The sequence below is a fragment of the Coturnix japonica genome, chromosome 30, assembly GCF_054131305.1.
Source record: "Coturnix japonica strain WE chromosome 30, WE-NBRP24, whole genome shotgun sequence".
Classification (NCBI taxonomy): Eukaryota; Metazoa; Chordata; class Aves; order Galliformes; family Phasianidae; genus Coturnix; species Coturnix japonica.
The window spans coordinates 858,335-869,687 of NC_140692.1; the positions used below are offsets into that span (position 1 = coordinate 858,335).

The window sequence follows — 11,353 nt, forward strand, 5'->3', positions numbered from 1 at the left end:
CAGCTGCAGCTGATGTGCTGAGGACCCCACAACTTCAGGTTTCTCACTCATATTGTGAGAATGGCTCTTCCTTACAGTTTCAAGCACCCAGGACTGACGAATGAAAACCTAACATGATGCACTCTGCCACAGCTACTGAATGAAATCTTGAGTGTGCAAAGCATCTGACCCAAAGCCCAGATGTAGACATGAGAGGCATGCAAAGCGTTTCCATTCAGAAATGAGCATAACAAAGCAACTTTGATTTCCCATGAATCTGACGTCCAGGATGATCAGAAGGGTGAGCGAGCACAGTGATTTTCAACCTGAGATCCATCATCCAGAGACACTGAGCCTGTTGGCCCAAGCCCCATCATCAACTAATGCAATGTGGGACTCTTACAGATGCCATGAATTCTGCAGGTTTCATTAAATGCCAGCAACTGACCAAAACATTCATAGGACTGCTCGTAAGTGTGGAATTTTGAAAGGCACAAGTTTCCCAGCCAATCAGACTAGTTTTCATATCTCCTGAGCATTATGTACCAGCATTTCCTATTTCCCTCTGATATTTTTATAATAGAAATTTATTACAAGAATTTAAATTAGCATCAACAAGATTAGTTAAGAGGTTTGTGACTTTACTAGTTTCTAGAGCATCCCCCTCATGTGATTTGACACGTGGCTGAAATTGGTTAAATTAAGTCAATGAAAAAGGGCTTGCATTACATATTTTGTTCAATTGCATCTATGCAGATTCACAAATTCTTCTTGCTTATAAAATGAAAGAGTCTGAAGTTAAATTGGATTTTATGTCATTTCCTTTAGGTTCTGCCCATAGGTTAGTACAGTGAGGTTACAAGAGTGTTCATGAAGAGCAAAACTGCTTTCCAGTTATGATTCTATGAGACTGGGCTCTTCCTACCTCCTCTCTTCACAGCAACAATGTGAAATTTAATTTAATCTATTTCAGAACTGCAAAGACAAGTACTTTTTTAGCAAAGCATAAGAGGGTTATCACTTTGAAGAACCACATTAGGCACTATAGTTCAGTCTTACACAAGAGATTAATTGACATGTGCTGTAGATTAATCAGAATAAGGCTTTTCATTATGAGTGGCCAAACATAACCAAATCACTTTGGAAGCAAATTACTGACTTGCCTAGAAATATATATGCAACAATTGCAAGTTTATTATTGCTGCTTGATGAAATGAAACAGCCTTTCAAAAACATTTACCTTGATTCTACATGAACCTCCTCTCACCTGCAGAATGCCTACATTAAAACTAAAACTAATCAAAAGCTACTCCACACTCAACAGGGTACTAAGTTGTCAAGCACAACTGGCATTCTCCTCTCAACAGCAGTGCTTGAGTCAAATTTCTGGCTGAAAAGGCTGCATCCTTTCATATACATCCAGTTGATAAACTATGTTCTACAAAGAGAAGTTTAATGAACAGGAAGAAAAGAAATGGAAATAGGAAAAAGAAACCACAGTTCTCCTTTTGTAGTATAGCCTTGTAACAAATAGTGCAGCGAAGAATATAGAAATTCTGATCTTTTGTCACCTGTCAAGGAATCCAAAGGAGGCAATACATGTTGTTGACACTGTGAAACCCAAACTTTTTCGTCTGACTCTCACACCCACTTTGCCCATTTTCCATTTGTTTTTAAATAAGGTCTGGAAAAAGCCCATAGAGCTACCACAGACTAAGAGCACAATTTAGGGCTGTAACACAACAGAAAGCACAACTACAACAGCAGAGGAGCAAGATCACAGGCTGCAACAAGTGAGGATTTGCTCAAACACAGCAGACACAGAAATAAAGAAAAGTAGCTACTTACTTTGAGAAGGCCTCAGGTATACAGGAATCTCCAACAAGATATCCTCACCTTCACCAACCCTCAAATGAGGTGTTGGAAAGGGTAGATCTTGGCTCCAGCCCTTCCAATCACTCAGACACATTACATGCACTTAAGCTCCCCTGGGTAGGCCCTGCCTTCCCACCAGGAGCTCCGTCACTGGTGCAGGCTGTGACTCAGCAGTTCTGCTTCAAGAGTATCTATGGGGAATGAAATAGAGAGAAACTTACCAACCACTGCACCGTGAAATTCCACAACATGAAGAGTATTTTCCTGAGTGCCACACCACAAAAGAAAAACCTTCATACACGTGTCCCATTTTTTCATAGGCTATTACTTTTGTTACATGCTTCACCCACCAGAAGGCAAGTTCTAGTTCAAATTCATTTTGATTCAAGTTTAATTAGCATCCATTTCATGGAAAATTATCCTGTGTAACTGCTGACATGTCAGTGCATCACATACTTGTTGATCTTTCTTTGGAAGTGGAGAAAATACATTTTTATGGCATTTCAAAAGAAAAGTACATCTACGTGGAAAAAAAAAAAATCACACACTTGACTATAAAACACAAAAGAACTTCACGTGTACCAAAGCAGCAGCATCTGTACACTCAGCCCAGAAAATAATGTTTCTTTCTGTGTAAAGTGCAAGTTTCTAGCACAAATTTACTTGGTGCAATTTTGTTCTGGAAAAAAAAAAAAAAAATGTTAAAAACTGTTTGGATACACAGTGAAATCAGATGCAGTACATCTTTATTTTTAATGGAATAATAATTGTACCCAAATTTCATATTCAGCCTTTGAAACATTTACCAGGGAAAAAAAAAAAACAAAACAAAGGTGTGCTGTGAAGGTTTTTTCAGCATGACTCATATTGCTGTCATAAGAGTAAAAAAGTTTGAATTGATTTTGGTTGTATTGTTTCTTTATCTATAGCAATTGTCTGTCCTCTACTATCTATCTGGCCACCTACTACTTGTGTCAAACGAAGAGATCATCTAGCAAGTGACCCCTGACTTTGATTAGGACACTGATTGCACTATTACCTGATTGCATATTTGTATTCCTTGTAAAAGAGTCTGAACTACAAGAAGAAAGTATCTAAGCTCAATTTTGAATGAAATATTTTTGTTTTGTTTTACAATAGATTCACCTCTCCTAGCACCTATATCACACCATCTTCTAGAAGTAAACAAGTGTAAGCCTTAAGTGAGATCTGATTTTGTCACTTATCATCTAGACACAAATGGACACAGAGCAGTCTTGTAAATAAACTTACAGATAAACAGGTAAAGGGCAAAGACCAAAGATTTCAAAACAAGGTTTATATGAATAACGTGTCCTCTCTATGAACTCTGTTTGACAGTGGATTGTGCACATATGGGTTTTCCAGGGCATAGGACAAGATATGTCAGTCAGAATAAGGTCATGAGCCCAAATGCTGACAACTACATTGCATGTGGAACACAGAGCTCAAATGCCAAGACTGGGACTCACCTTCTGGCATAAACCACCCACGAATCCCAGAGCCAGCAACTACCAGCAACTCATGAGAAATGAAGCTTGCCAGCACGGGTACAACCTGGAAAACAAATCAAGGACTGACTGGCCAGAAATTTATTCCCACGTAAGGAGTATGTTATTTGATTTCCATGCCATTGTTCTTCTTTTCAGAGGAGAAGCTGAGTTATTCAAGCTCAGTTTCTCTTTGTTTGTTCTTATTCAGTTCATTAGTTAATGAAGGCTTCCTTATATTAGTTAAATTCAGCCACCATTCATCTACCTGTTCCAGAGTTCACAACAGATGCCCTCTGGCACTTCACAAAGACCAGAATCTGCCTCAAAACAGGAATAATATATCTTATGAAAATGGAGATGCTATTGTTCATATGCTTTACCCCTGACCTATTTCCTCTGCACTCACAGGGCTGACCTGTTCTCTATAATTTTATACTGACTAAAGCAGTAAAAGGCTGAAGTTTATTGTAATATTCCATCAGTCTTTGTTTAGCCAGAAAGGAGGAAACTGCATTCAATCTGTTTGGGTTCTTACTGAATAGTGAAGAGCTCTGTACTCATCCAAAAGCTGCAGGTTCCTCTTCCTCACTAGCAAACACTGATAGTCAGTTCCCTTCCTCAGGTCTTTTAATCCCTATTCTGCTACTACACACACCAGCTTCATTTATACCCCTACGGGTCACCTTCAGCTCTTCTCTTTCAGTCTTAATTAAAGCAAGTGGGTGCTGCCTACCTGTAAATCTTTCCCAGACTCAAAGCTGCTTCTTCTTCTCTTATTTTAGAGATGCTGATGCACACATTTTCATACTCCCAAACTGACTATCCTTGCTGGCAATCCTAACTCATTGTTTAACAGTTTGTACGGAGCAAACTCTGAATAACGCACTGATGTGTCAATTATGTGGGGTGGCCACAAACTGCTTGCTGACATTCTTGGCAGTGCCAACACACTGCCTGCCTCTTAGCTAACTTAAGTGCTGCTGATTGTTAAAAACTCCACATTGACACCATGAAATGTGGGAAAAGGTAACAGAGCTGTGGACACCACCTCACTGTGGGAGCAAAGGGGAGCCCTGCTGGTGGAGTCTTACTGATATTCAATCCCCACAAAAAAACAGAGCTTATTCCTACTCAGAATGTAACTGATCCAAGGCTTTGCAAACTTCCTACTTAAAGATTAGAGACTGCCTGACTCTAACATGGGCCATCCCAACCGTCTCAGTGAATAATGGTGCTGATTATGGATCAAAGTCTGGTAACTCAGCTTTTCCATCAGCAAACCCACAGAGGGCTGCTTTCAGTCACCTTTCTGACCAGGGTGTAGGATTGCACACCAGAAAGTTACCACGTCACTCACTTTCCGTGCTTGAATGTGAACTTCAGGATTCTGCCTTAAATATCCCCAGCTTAGGCATAACCCACTGCTCACTTGTTTTGAGAGCTTCTCTCCTGATTTGCTCAACACAGCAGACATAGTTATTTCCTAATTGCAGACAAGCTCCAGATGTAGGTCAGGGAGTATTTAGCTAGAGGAGGCTAATAAAACAAGTCCCCAAGTGATGGGCTTGTCTTTGTTTCCCTGACATTGCTTACTTTTGAACATCAGATACTACGAGACTGTTTTGGTACAGGAAGTATGTTATGGCTGATGTAGCATAACAAATACTAGCTCTACATCCTTCTATTTAGGCTTCAATAATGTCAGAGGGCAGAAGTGACAATCAATGTATTTTGCATTCAGCAGAGATGACAGGCAGCTAAGAGCAATGGACAGACACAACATGGCAGAACAGAAGGTACTTGCCTGGAATAAATATCGTCTTTGCTCCAGGCCTTCAAGAAATAACATTTCCGGTTTAGATTAATTCGTAATGCACAATGTATGATTGCAGACCTTGCTTTTGTACACAGACCTGGCCTTAAACATTGTTTGAACTGGTGTTGTCAGTCCTTTCTTGATCATTAAATTTATTTCCTAAAACTTAAGAAGCGTAAATGAAAGGCAGCTTCTGAAAAACAGTATTCAACATTTTTATGGAAAGTAGGTTTCTGGCTCTGCTCTTACTAATGCACCCTTCAATCATAAATAATAAAACTGGTGAGTTCTATCTCTTTTTCAGAAAAGTTAGACGGAACTATCACCCAGTGTATACAAAATAGGGCTTCAAAGACACCCGCTCTGCAACATAATAGAAGAAATGGTGCTGAATGATGGATGGGAATCAGTTAAACTGATTTCTGGGACACGTTGTGCATTAATAAATCAGAGGCTGTGTGTTCACTGAAAGAAGCGTAGGAGGCACATTAAGAACTTTTACGGGAGTAAAGAAAAAAAAAGTTAACACTGTATTTCAAAGGAACCTACAGGAGGATTAGTACTAAAATCTTTTTATGAGCACTAATTCTGAGCACTTACATGAAGATCAAGAAAATAGTCAGCTCCACAGGAAATCCTGGAAGTTAATTTTTTTAGAAGACACTGCCGCATTTCACTGCATTTAATGACAACCACGCGCTATTTCTGAAGCACTCTTGCCCAGCTCACAGCAAAGGTATTAGTTCCAACACTGATTGCTAATTCTAACACTACAAAAACACCTTCCTGCTTAGCAAGAACACAGCTTCAGAAACCAAGAGAAAAGCACTGAAACTAGAATCAAATATACACCTTCATCATGGATCCCAAGAAGTGCCCGCTGCAACACTATATTGTGAGCAGAGAGAGAAGCCTACAAGTCCTCGTGACTTGAGTCTGCAGACAACCTCAGTGCTCTCTTATCTTCACCTTCCAAGTGGCTGGCTGAACTACATTTAAAAAGGAGGAAGAAAAAAAAAGAAATAAAACTCCTCCCAACCTGAACCAAAGATTGACTCCTTGCAGCTCCCAGGGACACAGAACTTGTGTAGGCAGAGAAATTTCACCGGAAAAAGGAAAAAAAACAGATATTTTGTCTTATTCATTTACAGAACGACCCTGCTGCTAATAGCACATTGAGGGCGCTGTTAGAGGCTACAGAGCAAAATGATTAAGACAACTATAGAACAGCTATATGCTAGGGAAACAACATTTCAGTTAATAAGACAAGATGGTGCAGAAGTCTGTGAACACAGAACCACTCTTCTGTCAATAAACTCTTACCCTGTTTTCCTACTTTATTCAATTAGACTCTTAGAATAGATGTACCACCATATAGTGGGCTTATATACCATTCAGTTAAGGTAACCTAACCATAAATACTTCCATGATTTCAGTAAATTGGAAAAAAAACCACGGTAAGTGAATACAAAGTATGTCCTTCATTTACTGTCATTGTAATATAGTCGAGCTACAACACAATCTTCATTTAGGCAGCTCTAGGTACTAGACCACTTTCAGCAATGGACATGTTATAGCACAAAGAAACACGGGTTTCTTGAAAGCACTCCTGCATCAAAAGCTTAGCATTGTTATGGTGTGTGCATTTTAATGGAGTGGATTGTGTTGTGTATTCATCCTACAGCTCATAGGAGACACATTTTCTAGAAAGCTAGAGGTTAGACAGCATTCTTAAGATGAAGAGCAGGCTGTTATGAGAAAACATAAAAACATGATTTGAGACAACTAAACTAGAAATTTAGAAATATATTGTAAGGCTTATAAATAATTGAAAATAGAATGTTCCAAAGTTTTGATGTGTCATAAAAGCTTAGTTTAGAAGGTGATGAAATTATTTCAATTAAACAGAACAAATGTCAGCCGTGAATGCCTAAGCATTTTAATGTATTCATCCTGTAAAAGTACGGTGCATGCTGAGGCACGGAGGTGGTAGGGGCTCGCACAAAGGCAAGTTATTTGTGAATATAATTTGGACTGTACAAGAAATACGTTCCCAGACTGAGGAAGAGTTTCTCAATACAAAATCTGTAAAAGTTCCAGTGTTGCAGTAGAAACACTGACTTCAGAATGACAATATACAAAGATGAGGATGCAAATGGTCCAAAGCTACCGAAACAGTTTGGTCATAGCAACAGAAAAAAAAACTTCTTTAACTTGATCCTAATGCATATAAAACAGTTTTGGAACAGACTGATTCCATCGTCTTAAATGGTAGCACTCCCCACCCTGTAAAGGATACAATATTTTGTCTAACATAGGAGAAATATCTAAGTACCTAGTCAGTCCAAAGACAACATTCCCCTCAAGCAAAGACATGAACAAGGCAAAGAAGCTAAGCACAAACAAATACAGTGGGTAAACCTGGTACTCAGATTATTTCCCTTTAAGAAAAAGTGACCAGAGAAAGAAAATAATCAGAAGGCAACAAGCTTTAAAGTAAACAAAAACAACCTGCTGCTTGGGCACTTCAGAAACTATCAACTGTAGGACCCCAAAAGCACTTCAGAATTACAGCTGGTTTTGATACCATTTCTTCTTCTTTGAGCCTGATTCCCTCAACCAACCATATCATTGAACTTGATACCAGATTTATCATATTTGCTAAATAGTGAGCATACATTACATACAGGTGAGTAAACAACCTGTGATGGTGCCCAATACTCCAACCTGTGGAATCCAGAGATCCCAAGCTACAGACTGTGTCATATGCATGTATTCAGTATGCTGATGTACAATGTGCATTGTTAGTTATGATACATTTTCAATTTGGCTGCATCTAACAGCAGCACCATGGACTCAGCTGATGTTATATTACCTGTAGATGAAGGTCTTAGGAAGGTGGCTTTGTCACATTGTAGAGTGAGAACCAAAATCAGTTCTTCAGGAAAGGTCTCTTTCGGGCAACTTCGTATTCTTACACATCTTCCTGTAGGAGAGCAAATAAATGGATGATACTTGTAGCTGCTCACAGCAGTTCCTAAACACCTAAGAACAAATGGATTTGAGTTATGACAATCATATCAAACAGACAAACATACAGAAAAATATAATACAAGCTCAAAGCACTAAAGAAGAGTGTTTATTACTGGTATTTAGCTTCTCCCAGTATCTTCCAGTCATTCTATCCAGCCAAAAACCAAAGCTTCCAGATCATACAAATAAAACCTGATTCCTTTGCTCCACAGTAATAATAATGTACTGGACTATATTTCATAGAACTTATTTGTGTCCTGCAAAACAGACTTTTCCATGACTGCCTGTTGTTAATAACCTCTCATGGGCTCACAGGAAACCTCAGTTTATGGCACAGCGGGAGAAATGTCTCCAAATACTAGTTTCATTTTAAACTTCTTTGGCAATCCAGCCAGGTGCACCAACCTCACTAAGGAACAGGGATAGAGTTCCATCTAAAAGACTGTCAGATGAGTGGTAACTCACAAAGCCAAGGAAAATGGGTATTTGGTAGGTAAAATCAGGCCTGTTGGAGACTTCACATGGGACAACTGGAAATATCAAAGGCTTGTTGAAGTGCAAGACTGAGCACAGCAAACTGAGAACAGACTACAGTAATAGCACTTAGGGAATGGTGGAAGCTGTTACACAATCATTACAAACAGAAAGAAGGCAAAACACTGCAGGTATTCAGCAATTTGTAAGAAACAGCAGCCTCTGACAGGGTGTGAGCTATGTAGACAAAGAATGATTATGGATCTTCAGGCTACAAATGAAATTCATTCCTAGGATTCAAGTGGAGAGCAAGCCAAACTTTTGTGAAGAAAACTAGGAGGAGGTCTCTTCATCACACAGAGAGAGGAACAAATTGTGATACTTAAAAAAAAAAAAAAAAAAAGTCATGAGAAGCATAGAAAAGGGGGGAAAAAATCTTTCAATAATAATAGATGAGTCCAGAATAATCAAATGAAACACTTGGAAAATTTAGATATATGCAGCCATAAGCATAAAGCATAAGCATAAAACTACTTAAATCTGCTTTTAATTTCTATTGTAATTTTTATCTGCCCAAAATGGCTATTAGAGTTTGCTGAACAGCACAGTCATTGATATGTTGATACATGATTACACAAGGCACAATGTCACATTTGGCAATCCAAATCCTAATTAATGAACAGTCCTTGAAATAATACTAACTCGAATGATCAAAATTTAAAGTGATGAGCTTGCAGAAGGAAGCAGCATCCCATGATTTCTTTTCCACTGAACCATGAGATCTACAGGAACAAAATAGAAAATGAAAAATAAGGTTTTATGCAATCAAATTAAAGACAAAAGCAGAGAAGAAGAAAAACAATAACAGTTTCTTTATCATCCCGAGCACTGGTAGTAAGAGTAACTTATTCCTCATAGCCTGGAATGCCATGGCTGAAGCTGGAATCGAGAAATCAACAAGTCACAATCAGCATCTGGTTGATGGCCAGAAGGATGCTCAACATGTATTCCGGTATTAAAGACAATCTACAAGCAGATAATAACGTTGCAGCTTGCCTTGCCTAATGGTGTCCAGTGAATCCATATTTCACATCCCAGCCACACTTCTTGCACAGCCATCCTTTACATGAGGATTTCATACATTACAGAGGTAGTTAATCCGATACCAGCAGAAAGCACTTCCAGGCCTCCCATACATGCAGCAACCTATAGTAGCAGTAGCTGCATTCAACTTATAAAACTAAAACCAAGAGCCTCCTATTTCTAGGAATATATTATATGGCGAGGTACAGAGTAAATGAACAATAACTTGTATCTTTTCCTATGTATCATGGATTTAAGTTTTAACGAGAGTGGGAAAAAAAACAAAACACTTTTATAGAGGATTTTACTAAGATGAGTGACACTGTTCTAATTACATTGAATAATCTTGAACCAAAGAATTTTTTCCACTTCATGCCTTTAATGGATTTAAAGAAAATAAAAAATAAAAAAGAAAGAAAAAAAGAAACCCACAAATTACCTTAAGAACTGAATAGTTCTGACGATTAACAATATTTAACCAGAAAAATACTTCAAAGACATAAAGCATCTTTCCAAAATCCCATTCACCCAGCCAACAGTAACAAGCAGGTTGGTTCTGCAGAACAACTAGCAAGGATATGGCCTGCCTCACTGATTTCCACAGCAAAGCTGACTTATCCCAAGGAAGACAGTGAAATGGCATCTGAACTCCTTACAGAAATGTGAAGGAGAACTCTACGGGTGATTTTAAGGAACTCATCTGAGTTCAGACTCCTTCCACAGCATCCTGCTGAAGACCAAGGAGATTTTTTTGCCTAAGGCCCTGAAGCCAGCTGCTGTGACAGCCTGTGCAATGGGGCAAAGACATATCTGATTGCTCTGGATCTGGATCTTCAGGATGTTAGGTCTCACAAAAACTGCTCAGTTGCCTTTTTCAAGGGGCAGGAAAACCCATAGGAATGATACCAAAGCTTTGGTCAGTTACCTTGACATTTCCTATAATACAAGCCAGGTTAAAAAAAAAAATAACAGGAAAAAAAAAAATTAACAGAAATCTAACATTTGCCTTGTTTCTAATGTTGAAGGACAAATGAACAAAAATAGAAGTGTGGTTTTCTCTTTAATCTTCTCATTTGAGGACCAGACCTAAGAGGTTTCTCACTCTATTCTGCAGTTTTAGACGAGACAACCCTGTGATGAAGGCTCTGCTCTTTGAAGAATCCTTCAGACCTCACATTCTCAGAGGAGAATACAGACAGAGGGACACATTTGCTACAAAATCCTCCCCCTTCTGCATGGCACTCCAGCTACTTTCAGATCTTGGTCCTTTTCTCTACCTTTGGGAATACCCTATTTAGCTTCAATAAGGATGCAGTTTGGGTAGTATTTCCTCACTACCATCTTCTCCCCTCCTCTACTGAGTGCCCCAATTTCACTGAACATGCTTGAAGTATAGATGTCTCTGTGAGAAAGTTATTAAAAAAAAACCAAACCAAATCACATTATATCCACAGTCAGGTCACAGACTGAAGAGGTAAGATCTGGACTAGAAGAACTGCTGACTTCCTAAATCAGTTTCACAAACCACACCAAGCATTCCACTGCTCTGCGCCAGCCACCCAAAAGATAAACTGAGGAGGGA

At 38.9% G+C, this 11,353-nt stretch overlaps 1 long non-coding RNA gene across 1 annotated transcript in view; it reads right to left on the reverse strand.

Moving 5' to 3' along the window:
• The window catches only part of LOC146755748 (uncharacterized), a 33,007-nt gene extending 24,543 nt beyond the window's left edge, over positions 1–8,464 (reverse strand). Inside the window, exons 1-3 of the long non-coding RNA XR_014937925.1 lie at positions 8,057–8,464; positions 3,345–3,429; positions 1,828–2,045 (exon numbers count right to left, since the gene is read on the reverse strand). This is a non-coding gene — a long non-coding RNA (uncharacterized LOC146755748). The remainder of the gene's footprint in view (positions 1–1,827; positions 2,046–3,344; positions 3,430–8,056) is intronic.
• Positions 8,465–11,353: the final 2,889 nt, after the last annotated feature.